Here is a 25,059-nt window from a genome sequence, read left to right on the forward strand (position 1 = left end):
AGCGATCTTGGAGACCCAGGGAAGCAAAGAAATGGGCCGATAGTGTTCTGGTTTTACTGGATCTAATGTAGCCTTTTTCAGTATCGGCATCACCATAGCTTGCTTCCATTTTATAGGTACCGTCCCAGTATTAAGAGACAGCTTAATGAGATCGAGGAGAAACGGGAGGCAGAACTCCGCGGATTCCCTAAATTGTGCAGGTCTGAGAGGGTCCATCGGAGAGCCCGATTTGACCTTCACCACCAGGGAATCAAATTCTTCCTGAGATGGTACAGGAAGCACTACTAATGAACTGGCGATGTCAAACATAGATTCTCCAGTGTTGATGGGAGTGGTAAGAGGGGGAAAGGATCTATAAATCGAGTCCACTTTTTCCACAAAGAAAGAGGCTAGTTCTTCGCAGTGAGCCTGAGAGCCATTCCCTTTTGCATCAGTTTTCCTGTTAGTTAGATCTTTAATAACCTTAAAGATTAGTTTGGTTGGATTTGCACAGTTCTTAAACTCTAAAGAGTAAAAAGAGGCGCGTGCTTTGCAGATAGCTCGATGGTATAGCTTAATGCTGGCTTGATAGGCCTGTTTAAGAGTAGGGTCATATGTCTTGCGCCAGGCTCTTTCTGCCCTTTTACAGGCGACCTTAAGGAGTCTGAGAGATTCATTGTACCATGGGCTAGAATGGCCAGGCCTGGTCTTACTCCAGCCTGCCGGTATTAAAGTATCTAGGGCCTGAGTCACCCAATTACAAAAATAATCATACCCAGTGGGAGGTTCTAATAGATGTTGTGATAAGAGCTGATGAAAGTTCTCCAGGTTCAAGTTTCTCCAAGGTCGTTTAAAAACGACAGGTGTAGTGTTTCTGAAAGGAGGGACAGTAGAAGTGATCCGAATATCAATCAGATAGTGATCTGTCCAGATTATCGGTTTGGGAGGCAGTGTTTTCGCGTTATCTATATTCGTCAGGAAGGGGTCCAAAGTATGACCCCCTATATGAGTAGGACCGCGAATTAGCTGATGTAGCCTTAGTGCCTCAAGGTCTGTAAGAAAACTGCACACCGCAGAGGATTGAGGATCATCCATATGAAGATTAAGATCACCTATTATGTTAAAGTTAGCTGATCTAAGGGCTAAGGAGGAGACCACCTCAGGGAGAGCTGAACGAAAAGCATCATCAGGACCAGGAGGCCTATAAATAACCAAACCAGAGAAAGTGAACTGGGAGGTCAATGAAATAGCAAAGTGCGCACTTTCACAGCCCACTATACTAACAGCGTTCCATAAACAAGGATAACATGTCCTGACCACAGCCGCAATCCCTCCCCCTCTAGAATTACGGTGTAGAGTGTACATAGTGTAATCTATAGGCAAGGCAAGGTTTATTGCCGCCGTAGCATTGTCGTGTAACCAAGTTTCAGTTAGAAACAATATGTCTGGTTTTTCATCCGTAAGCAAAGTAAAGACATCTAAATAGTGACATACTAGGGACCTTACGTTCAAGTGGAATATTTTAAAAGTAGTTGGTCGATGAGAGACCGGAGGACAAGTTGCAGTGTGAATGGTATTGGCGCTAGATGGGGGCTGTAAGGCCCTGATACGCATGGGCGTTGGAAGCTCAAACCTACACCCAGCGCATTGTACAGGTCCGGAAAGAGGGTCGAGAGCCTGATGCACGCACCCACTCACCCTATTTCTGTAGCTACGTAAGCTATTAGCCGACAGCATGCTCCACCTCCTGCGGGGCCTGCCCTAGCCCTGCCGAGGCGCGGACGAGCGCAGACGGGCAGGACTCTGGCGCGACTCCGGCGCAGGGAAGGCGCCCACCACTGCGCGTCACCGCTGCGCGTGCAGATGGCTGGGTTAAATGCACCGTCGACGCCTAAACTGCCCGCCTACTCCCCCAATATGGCGGCCAAAAATGACCCGGCAATTTCCCAAGCCAAGATGGCGCCCGCAATCCACCCACACTTCCCCCCGTGACTGGACCCGCAAAACAGCGGTGCTGATTCAAATTTTAAAGTGCAGGTAAGCGGATCAAGAGGATCTAAATACACATAAATACAGGGTAAAGAAACAATACACAAAGCAAATATAAAAACGGGAGTTTTTTAAAAATTAATGAAATAGCGCTGGAGTCAGAGGCAGGTAGTAGCTCTGTCACCTTGTCCAGCTGACGCGTGCATCTGACCGGCTTAAATGCACCGTCGACGCCTAAACTGCCCGCCTACTCCCCCAATATGGCGGCCAAAAATGACCCGGCAATTTCCCAAGCCAAGATGGCGCCCGCAATCCACCCACACTTCCCCCCGTGACTGGACCCGCAAAACAGCGGTGCTGATTCAAATTTTAAAGTGCAGGTAAGCGGATCAAGAGGATCTAAATACACATAAATACAGGGTAAAGAAACAATACACAAAGCAAATATAAAAACGGGAGTTTTTTTTAAATTATCGAAATAGCGCTGGAGTCAGAGGCAGGTAGTAGCTCTGTCACCTTGTCCAGCTGACGCGTGCATCTGACCGGCTTAAATGCACCGTCGACGCCTAAACTGCCCGCCTACTCCCCCAATATGGCGGCCAAAAATGACCCGGCAATTTCCCAAGCCAAGATGGCGCCCGCAATCCACCCACACTTCCCCCCGTGACTGGACCCGCAAAACAGCGGTGCTGATTCAAATTTTAAAGTGCAGGTAAGCGGATCAAGAGGATCTAAATACACATAAAAACAGGGTAAAGAAACAATACACAAGGTAAAGAAACAATACACAAAGCAAATATAAAAACGGGAGTTTTTTTTAAATTATCGAAATAGCGCTGGAGTCAGAGGCAGGTAGTAGCTCTGTCACCTTGTCCAGTGTGAAGGAGGGACTGTGATTGTTGTGTTTATAAAGGAGGGAGATGTGGTGTTGCGGTCTAGTCCGCGGCGCGCACTACGTGCGACGTCACCGGACTTCCGGCGGCGGCCATCTTGGATTCGGCACTAGCGCGCCGATTCGAATTGAGATCGGAGCTCCGTACCGGCGCTCCTGCTGTGAATGTGATTTAAGGAATAAACCCCTTCCACCTTACTACAACGCCTAGTGTCATCTGTGGGGGGCACCACAAGTAAGGAAAGGGGCAACATTACAGTAAGTGTCCTTAAACGTTGCAAAGCACATGATAGGGCAAAAATGTGTTAAAGGCACAGAGGCGCGCGCTGCCCTGGAGGCGAATATAAAGACCTTCAGGCCTGTCGGCCTTTAAATTGGAGATTACTGTGACCTGGCTGCACATCACCGCACCATCCAGTAAGTAATGTTGACCCTGACCTTGTGCTTTTCACTCTCTGGTTCACGGACAAGAGTCATCATATCATGATGCTTGTCAGGCAGGGCCTTAAGTGGGATTACAAAAGCGGGTCTCAAAAGGGCGTGGCTGACGCAATTAAGAGCATGGCTTAAAATCATGAAAGCTAAAAATCTGTGCTAAGCATAGTGTGCCGCCCAACTGGTATTTTGCGGTATAGTGCGACAAGTAACATTATACCTACAACAAGCTATTGGCCTAGTCAATGGTTGTTAGTTGAATAAGAAAAAAAAACAGCAACTACTGCTTCAATCTATATACAATTGAAAATGTTTCATCTCTGAAATGATGAGACTCTGAAAGAATACCGAGTCTTTTTAAAGTTACCCCAAAGGCAGTGAAAGGTGGCACCGCTGCAGAGATATGATTTATGTTTTCACCCAGAGGGTGAGGTCAAAAATGAAAAGCCCGATAGGGACCCCTCTCAGCACATGCTTTTAAGAGCTGCCGGTGTTCTGGCAAACTTAAAGACATGCTCTCATCTCAGCCACACTTACTCACAGTAATGTATTTGTGGATCAGGCCCGTAGTTTGCCAGGGGCATTGACTGCTGTGATTGTAGAACAGAAATTACGCACAACTTCTCCAGGCACAAGCCCTGTGCAGTGGTGGGACCTTCAGAAACTGTTTCTAGCAGAGAAATTATTTTAAAACTCCGAATTGCTTTACTAGCTACAACTAGTGGACACACTGTTGCTCATAGTGTGACGCACTTCCCTTATGAGGGGCGCATGAAGATTCTGGACAAACCCTATGTGCTCACATCTCTCTATCCTGAAGGCGTGCTGAGCGTGGATTTACTAAGGTTAGCGACTTGGCAGCTAAAATTCTATTTATTTTGACATTTTTACACAGCACGGACTGGAACCAGGAAGGGCAAGAGGAGCTTTACAAAGAGAAGAGTAAACATGATTGTAATACAGAGAGGAACTCATAAATGTTTGTTCTTATGATGCACAAAGTCACAAGGCTGATGGATCACAAACTTCCAGTCACTTTCACAAATATTATGATTACTGCCCGTAGATTACTTTTCACCTGGCCTGTTGGTGAGAGCAAACATGGAGAGCATGATAGGGATCCCTCTCAGCAGCTGCTTTTTAGAACTACCAGGCACCAGCAGAACCTGGCTCACTTAAAGCCCTGTGGTCAGGTCTTCGAAAGGGTGCTGTTTTAAACTAAAATGCATAATGCGGAAGGCCTGTCTTCTGGTTCTCTTTCTTGCAGTTTCTGGTTCTTAGTATGACAATGCTTAGACTGCATGTGCTGTGCCTGCTGTATGAATATGAAGTCTAAAATATATATGCGAGGTAGAGTGGCATGCAGGATGTAAATGTCCAGTCCATCTATAGTGTCATTTGATAAATCTTTTAGTGGTGTTGAATGAGGGTGTGTGGGAATGCTCAGATCTGCTAAACAAGGGCCTTCAGCTTCCATTAAACCCCCACAGATGGTGAATCTGCCACAGTATCTGATCTGTTCTGAAGGGGTGTTATTTGCTGAGATGGAATTTTGACCTTTTTCACTCTGAACCACACCCTCATCACCTCCACTGGAAAAGGCGAGGCTCATTTGCTACCCTTGTTTTTTGTGTGATTCTTGAATCTTTCACAGTCCAATGACTTCAGTGATGTAGCATTGATGGCAGCACCCACACTCTGAAAAGTGTTCCAGCACCACTGGCCTGGGTGCACTGTGTGTGAAATTGTCATGCTTTCTGGCCTGGGTGCTTGCTTGTGTGTGACATTTCCACAGTGTTCAGCCTTGGTGGCCTGGGTGTTCATGTGTGACATTCCCATGCTTACTGGCTTGGGTGCTTATGTGTGACGTTTCCATGCTTACTGGCCTGGGTGCTTATGTGTGACGTTTCCATGCTTACTGGCATGGGTGCTTATGTGTGACATTTCCATGTCTCTGGCCTCAGTGGCCTGTGTGCTTATGTATGACATTTTCACAGTTTCGGGCCTCATTGGCCTGGGTGCTTATGTGTGGCATTTCCAGTTAGTGGCCTCAGTGGCCCGGGTGCTCATGTGTCACACTCCATGCTTACTGGCCTGGGTGCTTGTGTGACGTTTCCATGCTTTCTGGCCTGGGCCTGAACTTATGTGTAACGTTTCCATAGTTTCTGGCCTCAGTGGCCTTTGTGCTTATGTGTGACATTTCCACAGTTTCTGGCCTTAGGGGCCTTGGGGCTCATGTGTGACATTTCCATGCTTACTGGCCTGGGTGCTTATGTCTCGTTTCCATACTTTCTGGCCTGGGCCTGTGCTTATAAGTGATGTTTCCACAGTTTCTTGTCTCAGTGGCCTTTTTGCTTATGTGTGTCATTTCCACAGTTTCTGTCCTCATTGGCCTGGGTGCTTATGTGTGGCATTTCCAGTTAGTGGCCTCAGTGGCCCGGGTGCTCATGTGTCACACTCCATGCTTACTGGCCTGGGTGCTTATGTCACATTTCCATACTTTCTGGCCTGGGCCTGTGCTTATATGTGATGTTTCTATTGTTTCTGGCCTCAGTGGCCTGGGTGCTGATGTGTGACATTTCCACAGTTTCTGTCCTCAGTGGCTGGGTGCTCATGTGTGAGACATTTCCGTGCTTACTGGCCTGGGTGCTTATGTTAGACGTTTCCATTCTTTCTAGCCTGGGCCTGTGCTTATGTATGACATTTCCACAGTTTCGGACCTCATTGGCCTGGGTGCTTATGTGTGGCATTTCCAGTTAGTGGCCTCAGTGGCCCGGGTGCTCATGTGTCACACTCCATGCTTACTGGCCTGGGTGCTTGTGTGACGTTTCCATGCTTTCTGGCCTGGGCCTGTACTTATGTGTAACGTTTCCATAGTTTCTGGCCTCAGTGGCCTTTGTGCTTATGTGTGACATTTCCACAGTTTCTGGCCTTAGGGGCCTTGGGGCTCATGTGTGACATTTCCATGCTTACTGGCCTGGGTGCTTATGTCTCGTTTCCATACTTTCTGGCCTGGGCCTGTGCTTATAAGTGATGTTTCCACAGTTTCTTGTCTCAGTGGCCTTTTTGCTTATGTGTGACATTTCCACAGTTTCTGTCCTCATTGCCTGGGTGCTTATGTGTGGCATTTCCAGTTAGTGGCCTCAGTGGCCCGGGTGCTCATGTGTCACACTCCATGCTTACTGGCCTGGGTGCTTATGTCACATTTCCATACTTTCTGGCCTGGGCCTGTGCTTATATGTGATGTTTCTATTGTTTCTGGCCTCAGTGGCCTGGGTGCTGATGTGTGACATTTCCACAGTTTCTGTCCTCAGTGGCTGGGTGCTCATGTGTGAGACATTTCCGTGCTTACTGGCCTGGGTGCTTATGTTAGACGTTTCCATTCTTTCTAGCCTGGGCCTGTGCTTATGTATGACATTTCCACAGTTTCGGACCTCATTGGCCTGGGTGCTTATGTGTGGCATTTCCAGTTAGTGGCCTCAGTGGCCCGGGTGCTCATGTGTCACACTCCATGCTTACTGGCCTGGGTGCTTATGTCACATTTCCATACTTTCTGGCCTGGGCCTGTGCTTATATGTGATGTTTCTATTGTTTCTGGCCTCAGTGGCCTGGGTGCTGATGTGTGACATTTCCACAGTTTCTGTCCTCAGTGGCTGGGTGCTCATGTGTGAGACATTTCCGTGCTTACTGGCCTGGGTGCTTATGTTAGACGTTTCCATTCTTTCTAGCCTGGGCCTGTGCTTATGTATGACATTTCCACAGTTTCGGACCTCATTGGCCTGGGTGCTTATGTGTGGCATTTCCAGTTAGTGGCCTCAGTGGCCCGGGTGCTCATGTGTCACACTCCATGCTTACTGGCCTGGGTGTTTGTGTGACGTTTCCATGCTTTCTGGCCTGGGCCTGTACTTATGTGTAACGTTTCCATAGTTTCTGGCCTCAGTGGCCTTTGTGCTTATGTGTGACATTTCCATAGTTTCAGGCCTTAGGGGCCTTGGGGCTCATGTGTGACATTTCCATGCTTACTGGCCTGGGTGCTTATGTCTCGTTTCCATACTTTCTGGCCTGGGCCTGTGCTTATAAGTGATGTTTCCACAGTTTCTTGTCTCAGTGGCCTTTTTGCTTATGTGTGACATTTCCACAGTTTCTGTCCTCATTGCCTGGGTGCTTATGTGTGGCATTTCCAGTTAGTGGCCTCAGTGGCCCGGGTGCTCATGTGTCACACTCCATGCTTACTGGCCTGGGTGCTTATGTCTCGTTTCCATACTTTCTGGCCTGGGCCTGTGCTTATAAGTGATGTTTCCACAGTTTCTTGTCTCAGTGGCCTTTTTGCTTATGTGTGTCATTTCCACAGTTTCTGTCCTCATTGGCCTGGGTGCTTATGTGTGGCATTTCCAGTTAGTGGCCTCAGTGGCCCGGGTGCTCATGTGTCACACTCCATGCTTACTGGCCTGGGTGCTTATGTCACGTTTCCATACTTTCTGGCCTGGGCCTGTGCTTATATGTGATGTTTCTATTGTTTCTGGCCTCAGTGGCCTGGGTGCTGATGTGTGACATTTACACAGTTTCTGTCCTCAGTGGCTGGGTGCTCATGTGTGAGACATTTCCATGCTTACTGGCCTGGGTGCTTATGTTAGACGTTTCCATTCTTTCTAGCCTGGGACTGTGCTTATGTATGATGTTTCCATAGTCTCTGCTCTCTGATTCACTACTCTTGTGTCTATTTGTGATGTTCTCCGTAAGAAGGTCTATGGGTGCATAGGACTGGGTAACCTGATGCTCTTTAAGGTCATCATCTACTATTTACTGTGCTTTGAAAGTTAATACAATTAAATGTGTAATGAAAAATGTGCAGTAAAATGTACAGTTTTGGTCTTTCTTTTTCCAAAATTTTATTGGAGGGAGAACCGCACCAAACCCCCGCAGCAGTGGTCGGGCATGCTCGCTGCGCACCATACGGGGGCTGGTTTGACAAAATTTGCCAGGGCTGTTTTCACTTCCCAGTCCGGCCCTGCAGAGTCCTAATGCCAACACAAAAAATATTCAGCAATACAGAAGGGGTGAAGGCAAAACTTTTGGAGGAATACCACGCCAGGGATGGCTGGTCTAACAATCAGACTTTATCCCAGAACAAGAGAGAGACCAGCATAAAAGGGGGAAAGAAGGAGAGACACAATGACGAAAAACAATACGGAGTATATGGGCATGAAATGTAAAATGGTGGATGAAAGAAGCATGAGATGGGATCAGGACCATGCAGCCTTGGTGTTCTGCAACTGGCGAGGGCTTCTGAGAAAAGCTTTGGGCTGCAGCACTTATTATTTTACAAATTAGGCATTCGGAAAAACCGGAGAATGTCCGTGTACAAGAGATCACGGTGAATGACAGCGACAGCTGTTGTTGTTTTCGTGCACTTTTCTCCAAATGTTAACCGAGAACTTCTGAGAGCATTTGAAGCAGTTGCATATGGGAAAGGGCGGACACTTCTACTCTGTGAACTCTGTTAGAACGGGGTTTATGAGGTTTTCGTATATTTTAAAGAATAAAAGCACGCAGACAAATGTTAATTGCATATAGGATGGATGAAAGTTAAAGATAAGAGAGCTCGAGGGGGTGCAGCGGGATGCGTGGGGGGACGGGTGACGAACAGGTGAGTCAATGACTTTGGAGAGACACCAGATTGAGGCAGTTAACGGGTCCTATTGTTGTTTTGCAGTCTAGACAGATGAATTTAACTGACAGGCTCTGTCATTGTATCATTAGGAAGATGGTGCCTAACTGATGAATCTGCCAATTTGTAATTATGTGACACAAACAAAAGGACATTGATGAGTCTTTTGTGCAGCATTTAGGATTTAAAGTCATCACACTTAAACAGGAGACGATATTTTCATGCAAATTTCGCCGAACCTCAGTGGGCGTCAAGCCCAGAGCCACAGAGAACAAAATTATTCAAGTTGGATTAGAAAGTGAGGGAATCTTTCATCCCCTTTCATCCTGGTCTAGCGGAAAATACGAGTTTAACGCCGAAGATTCCACATTAAACCTACCAGCTGCTTTCGAACGTTACTGTTGTACATACTTGGTGCAGTGCGGCTGGTGGGCTATGGAAGCGGTGAAGCTCCTAGAAGCCCTAACCCATTATCAAGCACTTAGCCTCTGGCCTTAAGAACCCCGTGTCGAGCGCACGTGCACTTTAACGCGCCTCACTCATACAAGCAGAGATGCATTCACACTCAGTTGCAGACACGCACACAAAGAGAGTCACATAGATGTACATATGTCCTCCCCAACATACAAACAAACCCTGAGGGGCTGATTCACAAATGTAAACTTAAAACGTTTGTGTAAGTTTGCGCTTTTTCAGTATTCACAAAACTACTTCATGTTAATAGTACGTTTAGGAGTTTGGAGACTGGAGTTGGAGTCGAGAAATCAGCACATAAAAGTTAGGCCCGTCCTACCTGTTTTGTGCGGAGTTCTCCGCTTGGACTGCGGAGTCTCCCACTCCTAAAGGCAGGGCTTTAAGTGGGAAAACAAACCTGGGGGTGCTCTAAAAGAGGCGGGGCAAACCTCTTAAAGGGGTGTGGCCTATCCAAGTAGGGGCGTGGTCTAAATCAAGATAACTTATAACTTCCTGGTGCTGTTGGCTTTAAAAGTGCTTCACTGGTTTCACATTCTCAAGTAGAAGCCTCTTTCAAGTAAGCTGCTGATACTTCCAGCTACAACTCCCATCTCAGGTGCAGACACTCTGATCACAGCGCAGAGACTGCAGACACTGACACCCTCACACTACAGGGGCTTGTACTAGGAACCAGGGCTAATAGGAGACCCCATGCCAAGAATGACACTTTCAGCCTGTTCTGACCTTTAAGCGAACATTGCTTTGCATTCTGGGACTTGTAGTTTTGCTTTACCATTCAATCTCAGCGTGCAAGTACAGCACCGTAAAAGGTCAAGACTGTAAAAAGGTGACACTAATCAGAGCTGATGCAGACTTCATGATGGTGGCGCTCAAGGCAAACAATCAGACATTCCCGGCGCACAGGCAGACCCTCCTTGCTGTGCTGCGCTCGCTCCCACCTCCCAATGCCTCTTTTTTCCCTGTTAAGTTATTGCGCCAAGGTGTCCTCTTGGGTGAATGTTACAATTTCACAAATGTGTTCCATTCTCTTCCTCTCACAGCACACACTCCGGCACCCCAAGATGCAGACGTCCCCGCCCCCCAGTACAGACCCGGACATTCGTGTGTCTCCTGCAGACACCCCAAGTACAGCCTCAAACAGTCTAGGGTCATCTGCCTACAACCAGTGGCATAACACATAATCATGATTCATGCTCCTCCCCCACCAGCAGAATGTAAAGAGGGTCAATGGACGTTTGGGAGGCTCCTAAAAGTTGCCTCAAGTGCTTGATCTACTCACCTGCAGGCACCCCCAGTACAGCTTTGTATGTTCCCAGGTAAACTGTTGACACTCCCAGCTGAGATACAAACAGTCAGAGGTCGTAAACTGATAATCTCAGCTCCGCTGCAGACACTCCAGACACTCCAAATAGAGCCCGATAGAGACCCGTTTCGAGGCTCTCTGAAAATAACTGCCCGTGCTCAGACCCCTACAGACCCGGCCCACTTAAACCCTGCCTAAAGGTACAATTAAAATGCAGTTTTGTGAATCCTGAAAAGGGTGAACTTACAAAAACATGGTTTACCTTTATGAATCACGCCCTCAGTCTTTTCGGCCTTTAAACACATAAGCTTACCTGGGGCAGGCCTGCAATGTCTGAGTCCCCCTTCCTTCTGTCTGCGGCATACCTGAGGCAGACCCATGAGCTTCCGACCAGCTGGAATGGGGGTGAAGGTATTGAGGTAGACCTTTTTAGGTACGGCCTAGAGTCAGCTTTAGTGTCTTGCCAGACTCATGTTAAAAAAAAAGCATACATTTTGCCTTAGGGCAGCGCCTCAGGCCTTCCTGCTGTGCAGCCGTACGGCAAAAAAAAAGGGCAGGGATGCGTTGTATATATCAGATATAGCGCATTTCTGTCCTTTTCCCCTGCGCTGGCGCACAATGGGCTGCCATGCGCCAATGCAAGCACCTCTTCCCTATGTAGCAAGGCTGCCTGCATTGAAGGGGTGATTGTTTTTGTGCAGAAGGCAAATCTTCCTGCACAAAAACAATCACAAGAGGCTTTTTCCTCTTTCTATGTGGGCCACAGAATGAAACACACATAGAAAAAGGAAAAACAAGGAGAAATAAAGGTATTTCTCCTCGCTGCACCTCCCTTAAACCTCCCCTGGGGAGGCATAATCTTTTTGGCACTGCCTCAGAGTTACGATTCATTGTAATTCTGGGGCAGTGTCAAAAAGACATGGGTCTTGCTGGGAACGCCCACAGCAATACCAATTGCACTCCCCTTTAACACAGAATACTGCATTTAAGGGACCAATATTTACAAGGCAGCATTAAGCCACACAAAGTGGCTCAGTACTGCCTGATAAATATGGAGCAGATCCCTGCGCCACAAGAGCATCGCAAAAAGTGATGCTCTGTTGGTGCTGCCTTGTTGTAAATGAGGCCCAGGAACTTTCAGTCAGCCCTCTTCTTCCACTGGTCTGTTCAACTGCCTTCACATTTTGCCTCCGCACACCATAGGGTACAGAATGGGGCAGTGGGTCAGTCTACTTCATCCGTAGGCTGTCTTGCACAGTGATTGACTGCATTTTGCGTGTTCACATGAGTGCAGCTTCCTGAATAGGAGTTCACTTGCTTGCTTGCTTTTTTTGGTTTGTTTATTTGCACACAGTGAGAATTTCTGCACATGTGCAGCACTGTGAGCCCGTGAAGGACAACAACCTTCTCCTTTCCTGGCAGGCAACACTCATGCGTGTTTCAATTTCACTTTAAACCAGTGAAACACCTTTTCTCCATCACTCTTTTCTTTAGTCATGGCATCTCCCACCATTGCTTGTAACCATTTAGGAATTGCACCCACTCAGCTGTGCCCATTTCCTGGTGATCCCTGCGTACCTCTTGCCAACTTGTGCCCAAGGAACTGCCATGCCGCCAGCTTGCAGCACCAGGGATGCATACCATCTTCCTGAAGAGGGATGATTATCTGAAGCCAGCCTGGCAGCCAGTGTGTTACCAAAGCATATGTTTGTATCAGGCTCTGTATGTTTTTCAAATGGATGAGGAAGGTTTACAGGTGTGACAGAAACACACACACCATTTTTTTGATAAATGTACTTCTTTTAAATGTATATTTTCCATACATTTGTGAAAGAATTACATGTCAGCAGAATTCATTGCCTTTGGGCCTGGGTAGGCTGCTAACATAATAGCACCATTGGTTTTATAGGTCTTGCCTAGGCAGCGCTTGAGCTGTTTCTTTGAGACATGCTGTGTTCAGGATATGGGCATTCAACACGCCCAGCGCTTCCGTTTGTTTAGTTCGCCTGCCTTTCTTAATTCCTTTGCTCTGGTTTGGCAATACTGTCCATCTGTCCCACCTTTGTGTGCTTGATTCCCTCCCAACAGACATCACCAATTGCTTTTTTTGGTTGGCCATCTCTGGCCATTTGTTGCCTCCTTGCGCACACCCCCAACCTCATGTCATTGCTGCCATCCTTCTTGCACCGCCGCTGACCGTAATGCATAGTAAATTGTTTACTTTACCGACCATAATGCATTGTATTCATTGTTCGCTCCAGCATGCCCCACCCACTCACCACCCCTTATGCACCCCAGTTTCCTGTACTCTTATATGCCAGTGCTATGAGACAGTGTCTCTGACCTGCATTCTTCGCTCTGGCATGCCTGACCGCACTCCACAGCACACGCACCCCAGTAATTATGCACCATTTTGAATGTTAAATATGCACCTATGTACTTATTTTTACTATTACGGTGCCTCTGTATTAAAATGGCAACTGCTCTTGCCCTTCCATAGCTCACTGCCTGTTGGTAGTCCTTTTTCTGTTTGGACTACTTGAAACAACACAAATGCTGAGCATGTTACACAGGGCTGTTTCTCTATTCCGGCCACCAGCTATACTTCTGAAGGTAACCTACCCACACTGTGTTTTATTGTAACGTTGTTCTGCCCAGTTGAATGCACACAACTTTACACCATTTCCATTTATTAAGACTCATTAAGGTTTGTAGTTGCTCTTTTTTAAGTTACATTCACACTTTCCGTGTGAGCTATCTTGCTTAACCACAAGCACTTGTCAAGAGACATTGTCCTCCCACTCCAAACTGGGGTCTATCAGAACGGCGTTATGGCAGTGACTGTATGTTATTTAATTGACCTCCCCCACACTTTCATTTGACTCTCATATTTTATTTCGGAGCCATACTGGAGCCGCACCATAATCTTCCAGATTAGCCATATACCTTGCGGGCTATTCGTTCTGAAGTGTGCAGATATGCTTCTGAACCGTTACATATTTGTACATACAACACTTGCTTTTTTTACAAACACTTATCACAGAGGTAAAAAACATTGGCATTTACAATGCAAATAGCCCCAACTCCAACACATGCGAGACCTTTTGCATTTCCAATGCTTGTTTCTAATATTGGCAAGGAAGGACAGCAGAGACCCTTAAACAGTGGCCTGCTCTGTCTTTATGCCCATCCTTAGGCTTCTTCTGTTCATATCCACCCCAAAGGTAGTCGGATAGTTACAATGGCGCCTCATTGACTGCTCTACTTTTAAAAGCTGGGATATGCTGAAGTAATGATTGAAAATCAATACTTCGATTTGTGACATCTCAAAATGCCCTTTACTCGCTAAACTTGCATCTTATTTGCTAGATCCAGTATCAGAGACTCCTTTGGACCCCCATAAAGTCCCCTAAACCGTGACTTTGAGAGGCTACTTCCTGACTGTCACACAAAAGGGACCCTGACCCTTATGATCCTACATTTAAATCAAGTCAGAATCTCCGGCAGATCCTTTGACCCCTGCCCTGTTTCGTCAGCTTCACCCCGTGATCTCCCCTTGGGATTTGGGTTTGGGGAACTTGTCTATGTCATCTGCAGTGGTTTCCAAGGCATGGAAACATGCCAAAGTCATTAGGGGAAAAGCTCTTTCAGGACCTATATAATTTTAATTTGAGACTACAATAAGTTCTCTCCTGCCATCATCAGAAAGATATAATTAAGCAAAAAGAAACATGTATTTATTAACAGTTTTTATTTATATTTTTTTGAATTTTATGCATATTCATTAAAAGAGTTTCACTATTATTATCATTGCTTGTTCACATATATATTCTCATTGAACAATATCCAAAAAACACCCTAACACATGATCCCGTGGCTAATCATATAAAAATACAAATCATACTCTCACTCATACATCAGTCATACTCATATTAAAATGTAACACTAATCATTTGGTTGTTTGACATAGTCTCCAGGACAGATGACAACAAAACAGTTATATCAGATATTGTCGAGTCTCTGGGGACCTCTCCTTTGGATGAAAAGGGGCCTACGCGCGTTTCGGTGACAGGACACCTTCCTCAGGGCCACCAACAGGAGGGGCAACAAGCCCTAAATGATGTAGGGGGATCTGTAGGGGGGTAGATATAATAATTTTAATAAAGGCAGGTAATATATTTTGAAACAATATTTCTTAAGACTTCATACTATTATTTAAGTTCAAATATAACTCATCAATGTTAACAGCCACCAGCAATTAGTGACTCTGTATATATGTAGCATACATCTTTAGGGTGGGTAAAAGAATGACCCCTTCACCAGAAACGTGACTGAAAAAAAGTTTTCAGTAGTAGTTAGAAAAGAGAAAAGATTAGCAGTCAGAGGGATACCTTAATAATCTGATTTCAAAAAAGTACTTTAGCCAAACCAATCTTGCTCGGTTATTATTTTTCGGTACTTCTGCGTCTGTATTAAGAAAATGATTGTAGTTGATGTTCTGACTACTCTGGGTAATGACAATGTTATACATATTCTACATACAAGGAAAATACTCACCTTTAGGTATATGCTCTTGGTTTCACTGTTGTAGAAAACATGTGGAGATGCAAATAAATTGCTATCACCTCTATCTTAGCGCAGCGTCCAAATGGATCCGAGATGTAGTTATGATTTAATGCATTCTATGGAAAATATCAGAAAGTAGAATAAAATTGATTACACCATATGGATGGTCAGTCTAGGATCTAGCTTAGTAGTACCGCATTTGCGCAAATACGTCTGATTTCTTACCCTTATGGGGGTTTCCCGCATCCCAGAACGGAAGTTTCTAATAGGTCCTTACGGTGTAAATTGCAGTGCTGTACGATCGGTTTACTCGTAATCACGATGTCTCTAGAAAGAAGACATACATGTTTGTACCTTTTTGGACTCTATAGTTAACTGTTTGCGGAAATGCTTCTATATCAAGAACACTTCCCCAGTCCTTTCTTTTCTGGTTGTAAGGCGAATGAATCTTACGTTTGATTTTGTGCTGCTAGCGGTTAGCTTCTACGCACATTCTAGAACTTACGGCCACTGTAGGGACAGATCTTTGCAAGCGAGGCCACTCTATCTTATTAAAAGTACTCGAGTTTTAGCAAATAAATGCGATCTAATATCAACGAAAAACCAGCGTTTAACCATGGCAATAATTACCAGCACAGCATCAAAACTGCAAACTAATCAGTCCGAATGACAGAGTGTATCCTAAAGCTTACCTGGCTTCCGCAGAGTGTAGACCTCACTGGTACGTCTGTTTCCAAATAGCAATCAGCGTACGTGATATTGACACCGGTTTTAAACGGACTGCTCGGCGGTTGATTGGTCGGACAGAGAGTCACATGGGCTTTACGATTAGAACTCGGGGTGATTGGTCTATTAAATAGTCCCGTGGTATGTTGCGTGATCTCCACATAAGTACTGGCAATTTAATATACAGACTACTCTATCAGCGCCGCCATTTCTTACTATGTAAATAGCTATAAAATAGCTGCTTCATATGCTACTATTAGCGAGTGTATTCATTGTATAGTCCTCAAAGGTGTAAAATAACGAGAGTTCCGTTTTTATGGACATATGTGTGCCAACCATGCGGATGATATTGGCTGGTAAGACGTTTCATATTCACTAAAAATATAGGTGATAACACCAGTTTTAAACGGAATGCTCGGAATATTCGGTAATTTGAGTGGTCACACGGTTTGTTACGTGATCACAACATAGTTAGTGATAATCTGATACATAACGCCATCTATCAACGCAGCCATTTTGTAGTGTGTAAATAGCTACAAATTGGCTGCATCATCTATTAGCAAGTATAGTCATTATATAGTCTTCTCAGTGTCGAGTAACGAGAGTCCCATTTTTATAGGCATATATATATATGTGCCAGCCAAACAGATGATATTAGTTGGTAAGACATTTCCTATTTGCTAAGTAAGGATATAAATGCTAACGCAACACAAGCTTTGCGCTTATTAGGTAAAGGAAAGATGTCTCAGTGTCGATGTGTTGCTCCTCACATAGGCATTATATATAAACGGCCACATACAAGTGTGATCATCATCCTATATTAATCATCCGCTAATACACCATGGACCAAGGGACTATTCAGCGCGTATGTAAAGTTAGAATAAATACAAACAGCGTGAGTGGAGATTAAGCTAGTGGCACAGCCATTCCCTCAGGTCTGAGAGTAAGAAATGTACCAGCTCTATTTGTTGAGGTACGCCAGTTCCTGGAGCGTTGGTCACATATTGCCAACCGATGCTCCAGGGACTGGATGATCCTCATTATTGAAACAGTTAAGGAGATGATTCAGACACTCAACCAGGAGATCTTAGAACTTGAGGAAAAACTTAAAAAAAACAACAGTGTAGAAGAAGCAAAAGACAAACTAGGTAAGATCAATCAGGAACTTTTAGAATTCGAGGACTATCTTATTAAGAAAAAGACAGATAAGTTGAAGAAAGATCTTCGCTGGTTCACTCAAGAAAAGGCTTATCCCTACTTACAGAGCACATTCTATCAAGGTGAGTCAGTAGATTATGGTGTATACAACCCACAAAATGCTAGACGTCCAAAAATTGTGAATTTCTCTGATACCAATTCATCGGACTCAGATCCTGAGGGTCCTAATACGAGCGAGTCAAATTATAGACAACTCTCAGGACAACCTCGCTACCCATATCAACAGGGTCAGTCGCCTTTTTTACGGTCAGGGAGAGGCAGAGGACGAGTCAGATTCCAGAGATCAGAAAGGAATCACTATCCTCAAACAGAGCAAGCACATCCGCAGCAATACATGAGGACACGGAACCATCAATATTGGAAGTCATAGATAAAGAAGCCAAACCATATGACAACATTCCCATCTTTAATCTGTCTAAACATCTGCTATCCTCGGATGAGATCAATATCCTGAGTAAAGGCTTGTCATTTGTACCAAGTGCTCAACCGGACATATTTAAGTTACACAGAGACCTTTTTTCTTTCTTTCGGAAAGTTAGACTGAAAAAATATATGATGGAGGTAGTGCCATCAGAATCAGAAATGAATTACTCAGGCTGTAAACCACCGTCAAAATTTACTCCATCTTTAGATATGGTGGGTCCTGAAGTTACAATCTTCGAAAAATCAGTCCTTAAAGAAATTGAAAGAATTCTCAAGTATATTCCATCTACCTATTCCAACTTAACGGTCTCGGAGAAAATTGCCCTTAACAATCTACAGAACAATGACTCCATTACCATTAAACCCTGCGATAAAGCAGGTGGTATAGTTGTCATGGATAGTGATATCTATAATGATAAAATGAAATCCATGCTATCGATTTCAGATCATTATTGTAAGGCTAATAGATCTGTCCTACCAGAACTAAAAAAACGCATTGAAAATTGCACTATCAAAGCATTCAGAGACGGCTATATATGTCAAAAAGAGCTGGATTTCCTAAATCAGACACATACAGTTGTTCCTGCTCTGTATGGAGTACCCAAGACGCATAAAAATGCAGACAATCCCCCTATGAGACCTATTGTCTCTTCCATCAATTCCTGTACAGAGCCTCTTTCAAAATATGTAGATACTTTCCTCTGTCCACTTACTAAGCTGTATGCCTCCTACATTAAAGACACAGGACACATGATTACGACCATAGAGCACTTACCGTTTAACAAAGCGACTCAATATCTAGTCACACTAGATATTGAATCCCTGTATACAAACATTCCCCAAGATCTAGCTTTAGAAGCGGTGGCAGCGCTCCTTACTAGAACTCCGGGTGACAGACCAAACGGATTCATACTGGAATGCCTGGACATAGTACTCCATAATAACTTTTTTGAATTTGGAGAGGCACTATACCACCAGATCAAAGGCACCAGCATGGGAGCTTCATGTGCTCCAAGTGTAGCGAATATTTATATGGGCGAATTCGAACTTAAGCACATTTTTAATGAAGTGGCCCCCTTTTACGAGAATATACAGGTATGGCACAGATTTATAGATGATATCTTTTTCATCTGGACAGGAAATGAACAAAATCTTCTAGAATATATTGAGTGGCTGAATCTTAGCGACGTTAACCTTAAATTTACAGCTAAATACTCCACAGAAAAAGTGGAATTCCTAGACATTTGGATTATGGATTGTGGAGGCAAAATTGCAGTCAGCCTCTTTAGAAAACCAACTGCGAAAAATACAATTCTAGAACATAGCAGCTTCCATCCCAGTTGTCAAAAGGACTCCATTCCTTTTGGAGAATTTTTAAGGATCAGGCGTAATTGCACCAATATAAGTGAGTTCAACATTCATGCAGAAGAACTCCAAAAAAGACTCCTCGCTAGAGGATATCCCAGACGATTAGTGAGGCACTCAATGAAGCGTGCTAAATACTATAACAGAGACGCCCTAATCTCTGGCAGACAAAAACCAGCTTTGGACAAAATCGTCTGCGTAATCAACCATTCTAGTTTGAACAACAAGATCCAAAAGGTGCTACACAGGAATTGGAAAATACTGAATGTCTGCGAAGAAAACAGTGCTCTAGCTCCCCCCATCGTAGCATTCAGAAGAAATACAAACCTTAGAGACAAATTGGTCCACAGTAGGCCGCGACGACGACAAGGACAGCAGATGACTATTGATGGACTTCCTCCCATCCTAGGCAACCACAGATGTGGTAATTGCCATGCTTGTCCCTCAGCGATTACCACCCAAATCTGCAACTATGGCTCTAAAACAGCTAAGTTGAAAAGCCATACTAATTGCAGAAGCAATAACCTAGTCTACATGATATTGTGCCCTTGTGGATTAGGCTATATAGGAGAAACAAGCCGTGAATTCAGAATAAGACTATCTGAACACAAATCTGCAATCAAAATGGGGAAAAGACAAGCCCCAATGGTTAATCATTTCCTGGATCAACATCACTCTGAGACAGACCTGCGGTGGCTGATATTAGAGAAGATTACTCCAAAATTGGGACGAGACACAGAGAAGATAAGGAAAGAACGAGAATCCTTTTGGATTTTCTACTTCGATACAGTACGACATGGGCTTAATGAGGAAATTATATGGCTAGTTACCTAACATGCCTTTCAGATATATGGCTGTGCCACTAGCTTAATCTCCACTCACGCTGTTTGTATTTATTCTAACTTTACATACGCGCTGAATAGTCCCTTGGTCCATGGTGTATTAGCGGATGATTAATATAGGATGATGATCACACTTGTATGTGGCCGTTTATATATAATGCCTATGTGAGGAGCAACACATCGACACTGAGACATCTTTCCTTTACCTAATAAGCGCAAAGCTTGTGTTGCGTTAGCATTTATATCCTTACTTAGCAAATAGGAAATGTCTTACCAACTAATATCATCTGTTTGGCTGGCACATATATATATATGCCTATAAAAATGGGACTCTCGTTACTCGACACTGAGAAGACTATATAATGACTATACTTGCTAATAGATGATGCAGCCAATTTGTAGCTATTTACACACTACAAAATGGCTGCGTTGATAGATGGCGTTATGTATCAGATTATCACTAACTATGTTGTGATCACGTAACAAACCGTGTGACCACTCAAATTACCGAATATTCCGAGCATTCCGTTTAAAACTGGTGTTATCACCTATATTTTTAGTGAATATGAAACGTCTTACCAGCCAATATCATCCGCATGGTTGGCACACATATGTCCATAAAAACGGAACTCTCGTTATTTTACACCTTTGAGGACTATACAATGAATACACTCGCTAATAGTAGCATATGAAGCAGCTATTTTATAGCTATTTACATAGTAAGAAATGGCGGCGCTGATAGAGTAGTCTGTATATTAAATTGCCAGTACTTATGTGGAGATCACGCAACATACCACGGGACTATTTAATAGACCAATCACCCCGAGTTCTAATCGTAAAGCCCATGTGACTCTCTGTCCGACCAATCAACCGCCGAGCAGTCCGTTTAAAACCGGTGTCAATATCACGTACGCTGATTGCTATTTGGAAACAGACGTACCAGTGAGGTCTACACTCTGCGGAAGCCAGGTAAGCTTTAGGATACACTCTGTCATTCGGACTGATTAGTTTGCAGTTTTGATGCTGTGCTGGTAATTATTGCCATGGTTAAACGCTGGTTTTTCGTTGATATTAGATCGCATTTATTTGCTAAAACTCGAGTACTTTTAATAAGATAGAGTGGCCTCGCTTGCAAAGATCTGTCCCTACAGTGGCCGTAAGTTCTAGAATGTGCGTAGAAGCTAACCGCTAGCAGCACAAAATCAAACGTAAGATTCATTCGCCTTACAACCAGAAAAGAAAGGACTGGGGAAGTGTTCTTGATATAGAAGCATTTCCGCAAACAGTTAACTATAGAGTCCAAAAAGGTACAAACATGTATGTCTTCTTTCTAGAGACATCGTGATTACGAGTAAACCGATCGTACAGCACTGCAATTTACACCGTAAGGACCTATTAGAAACTTCCGTTCTGGGATGCGGGAAACCCCCATAAGGGTAAGAAATCAGACGTATTTGCGCAAATGCGGTACTACTAAGCTAGATCCTAGACTGACCATCCATATGGTGTAATCAATTTTATTCTACTTTCTGATATTTTCCATAGAATGCATTAAATCATAACTACATCTCGGATCCATTTGGACGCTGCGCTAAGATAGAGGTGATAGCAATTTATTTGCATCTCCACATGTTTTCTACAACAGTGAAACCAAGAGCATATACCTAAAGGTGAGTATTTTCCTTGTATGTAGAATATGTATAACATTGTCATTACCCAGAGTAGTCAGAACATCAACTACAATCATTTTCTTAATACAGACGCAGAAGTACCGAAAAATAATAACCGAGCAAGATTGGTTTGGCTAAAGTACTTTTTTGAAATCAGATTATTAAGGTATCCCTCTGACTGCTAATCTTTTCTCTTTTCTAACTACTACTGAAAACTTTTTTTCAGTCACGTTTCTGGTGAAGGGGTCATTCTTTTACCCACCCTAAAGATGTATGCTACATATATACAGAGTCACTAATTGCTGGTGGCTGTTAACATTGATGAGTTATATTTGAACTTAAATAATAGTATGAAGTCTTAAGAAATATTGTTTCAAAATATATTACCTGCCTTTATTAAACTTATTATATCTACCCCCCTACAGATCCCCCTACATCATTTAGGGCTTGTTGCCCCTCCTGTTGGTGGCCCTGAGGAAGGTGTCCTGTCACCGAAACGCGCGTAGGCCCCTTTTCATCCAAAGGAGAGGTCCCCAGAGACTCGACAATATCTGATATAACTGTTTTGTTGTCATCTGTCCTGGAGACTATGTCAAACAACCAAATGATTAGTGTTACATTTAATATGAGTATGACTGATGTATGAGTGAGAGTATGATTTGTATTTTTATATGATTAGCCACGGGATCATGTGTTAGGGTGTTTTTTGGATATTGTTCAATGAGAATATATATGTGAACAAGCAATGATAATAATAGTGAAACTCTTTTAATGAATATGCATAAAATTCAAAAAAATATAAATAAAAACTGTTAATAAATACATGTTTCTTTTTGCTTAATTATATCTTTCTGATGATGGCAGGAGAGAACTTATTGTAGTCTCAAATTAAAATTATATAGGTCCTGAAAGAGCTTTTCCCCTACTGTTTAGTTTCTCCCCCTTTCTCTTGGACCTCAAAGTATGTGTTAAGGGGGGCCTTGTGCTTAGATTTATAACATGCCAAAGTCATTCCACTGCTTAAGAAAGCCTACCTGGATCCCGCGGAACCATGCAATTATCGGCCAATCTCTCAGTTGCCTTTTTTGGCAAAGGTGGCCGAATCCCATATTAACTCTGTCCTTTCCGAGTACATCGAACAGAATGCTATTCTGGATTCTTCTCAGCAAGGCTTCCGAGCGCGCCATGGGACAGAGTCTGCACTACTGGTAGTAACGGAAGCTGTCAGGGATAGTCTGGACAGGGGTGACTCAGTAGCCCTGGTCCTTTTAGATCTAAGTGCCGCTTTTGACACCATTTCACATGCAATCTTACTAACTCGTCTGCAGGAAATTGGTGTTAAAGGTGGGGCTTTGGGCTGGTTTCGCTCCTTCTTGGAGGGGAGGTCTTTTCAAGTGTATGTGCCTCCATTCCATTCTCAAGAGTTTGCTCCGCATCAGTGGGTACCGCAGGGCTCAGTTTTGAGTCCGCTTTTGTTTACCATCTATGTTCGCCCCCTGGCTGCTGTAGCAAAAAATAGAGGGCTGGCGCTGGTGTCATATGCCGATGACACCCAATTGATGATCTCCTTCTCTAAGAACAGCGGCGACAATCTGGAGAAATTCAAGGAGGATCTTCTAGCAGTGGCTGACTGGATGGCGGCCAACTGCTTGCAGCTTAACGCCAGCAAATCGGAGATCCTACTGTTTGGAAAGGACCGTGAATTATGGTCCGAACAGTGCTGGACAGAGCATCTTAAACCCGCGCCCTTTCCCAAGGAGGTTGTGAAGAACTTAGGGATATGGCTTGATCAGGGTCTGACATTTGAAGCTCAATCTAAAGCAATGGCAGGGGTGTGTTTTGGGCTCTTGCGGGGTTTAAGACCCCTGCTGGTTTTTTTCCCCCCTAAAGTGCGACAAACCATAATCCAGGCTTTAATCTTGTCCCGGGTGGACTATGGAAACGTCCTTTATTTGGGCGCCAATGAGGCCAGTATTAAGCGCTTGCAGAGGGTTCAGAATGCTGCAGCTCGGCTGCTAGTAGCCCTCCCGAAGTCTAGCTCAGTTGCTTTTCTGCTCCCCAAGCTGCACTGGCTGCCTGTTGAAAAACGCATCCAGTTTAAGGCACTTTGTGTGGCTCATAAAATCTTGTCCTGTCAGGCCCCTGTGGGCTTGTCCAACCTGCTCAAGTTTTATTTTCCGTAACGCCTATTGAGATCAGTGGGCCGTGCCCAGGTCTGTTTTCCCCGGGTCTCTAAAGCTAGAGCAGGTGGCCGTTCCTTTGGGAATCTGGCGGCCAAACTCTGGAACTCACTGCCTGTCCCTATCAGAGTAATTCAGAAGCACCAGGCCTTTCGTAAAGCCATAAAAACCTGGCTTCCCTCTAGCTCTGTTAAATCAACATCTCTTTAGCTAACATCTTACTTCTGTCTCCTGGGCGTCTGTCTCGGTTGGGGTCACGCTGGGACACCCCGTTGCTGGGGCAGCCATGCGCGTTACAAATCGGACTAATAATAATAATAATAATAATTTACAGCATCATTTACGTCATTTTTTGTTTCCTGCTTCAGTGAAGACCTCTGAAGCAGGTTTTCTGTATGATGTTATAGGAAATTATAATCCAGATTGCTTTTAAACCTTCTGGAAGTGCTAAAAGAACAGAATAGGGATTGCAAAGTAATGTAGCAAAATGTAGATCCTTCTTCGTACAAAATCATTGTCTCACCGAGGTTTTACTTTGCGAGCCAATGATGCGACTTCAGAATAGTACCATTACATATTCCTCAAAACCTGCAACTAATTTCTCAGATGTAGATGCATGAACACAGGTTATGAAAATCATATGTATTTCTTCCTTTTCCATTGATTTAAGATGCAAATCTGTATACGAAGAAACATTGTTTCATAAAGTTTTCTTTCCTCGTTGTCAGCATTTGGCATCCAAAACTTTGTTTCCCTGTCCACCGTTAACGTGTATCCTGTAATGTACGAGTTAAAGGGGCATATTTATGAAGGTTTTCTGTTGCCCTTGCACCGCACAAGGGGGAGCAAGGGGGAGGCAAAACATAAGTCGCATTTATCAAGCCACACAAGGCCATCTTGAGTGGCCCTGCATGGCTTGGTAAATCCAGAGTAACGCAAAGCAGCTCAAATCACTGCATCGCATAACTCTGCCCTGGGAGGACATTCCATGGGAGGAGCATGGGTCCTCCTACGCATCCACCCATGGATTTTGACACATTCCCAGATTTACCAACACTAGTAAACCTGGGAATGTGCAACATTTTTACGCCTCCCCAGGGGAGGCATAACGAGGATAAATAACTTTGTTTCTCCTCGTTTTACCTCTTTCTATGTGTGTAGCATTCTGGAAAAACCTCAGAGGATTGTTTTTGTGCATTAATGTGTCCCTTAAAGCACTAAACCCATCCTCTGCTACGTAGGCGCCCTTACACCACAGCGTAACGTTGTCTGCATTGGCCTAGGTAGCTAAAAGGGTGCCAGCACAAGGAAAGGACAGGTATGCATGGT

This window comes from Triturus cristatus, chromosome 8 (genome assembly GCF_964204655.1).
Source record: "Triturus cristatus chromosome 8, aTriCri1.1, whole genome shotgun sequence".
In the NCBI taxonomy this organism is placed as follows: Eukaryota; Metazoa; Chordata; class Amphibia; order Caudata; family Salamandridae; genus Triturus; species Triturus cristatus.